Below are 373 nucleotides of genomic sequence, written 5' to 3'. Positions count from 1 at the left end.
CAAGTCACAAAATGCCAATGGTGGTCTAATCTGTCGCACTCTGGGAAGCACTCTAGTCTAAATTGCAAATAAATTGCAAGATAAATTGTTTGTTTGTGTCAATATTTTTCTATGTAAATTGGCAAATTTAAAGCAAGGCAGCGAAAAAAACATCGCAACAAACCAACAACCCAACCCATACCCGCTCCCCCACTCGTCACCACTCTGACGAGCGAGTAATAGGGAACTCTAAGTTAAGCGCTCGTAAGTTTGCTTAAATGGCAGTCAATTCTTTGCCGCTCGATATCACCAATGCCAATGTGAAAAAATCGGCACCAACTGCAATTTCATTGAATTGTTGGCTGAGGTGCAAGCGGAGTGCGACTGCAGATTT

The 373-nt window shown here is 42.4% G+C and overlaps 1 protein-coding gene across 1 annotated transcript in view; it reads left to right on the top strand.

Annotated features, from left to right (window-relative positions):
- LOC118743835 (juvenile hormone epoxide hydrolase 1-like) overlaps positions 1-373 on the top strand; it is a 16,274-nt gene that overhangs the window by 14,993 nt on the left and 908 nt on the right. The window lies entirely within an intron of this gene.

The sequence above is a fragment of the Rhagoletis pomonella genome, unplaced genomic scaffold (genome assembly GCF_013731165.1).
Source record: "Rhagoletis pomonella isolate Grant_MI unplaced genomic scaffold, Rhpom_1.0 Rhpom_scaffold_00007, whole genome shotgun sequence".
In the NCBI taxonomy this organism is placed as follows: domain Eukaryota; kingdom Metazoa; phylum Arthropoda; class Insecta; order Diptera; family Tephritidae; genus Rhagoletis; species Rhagoletis pomonella.
This window is presented reverse-complemented; position numbering and strand designations above follow the sequence as displayed.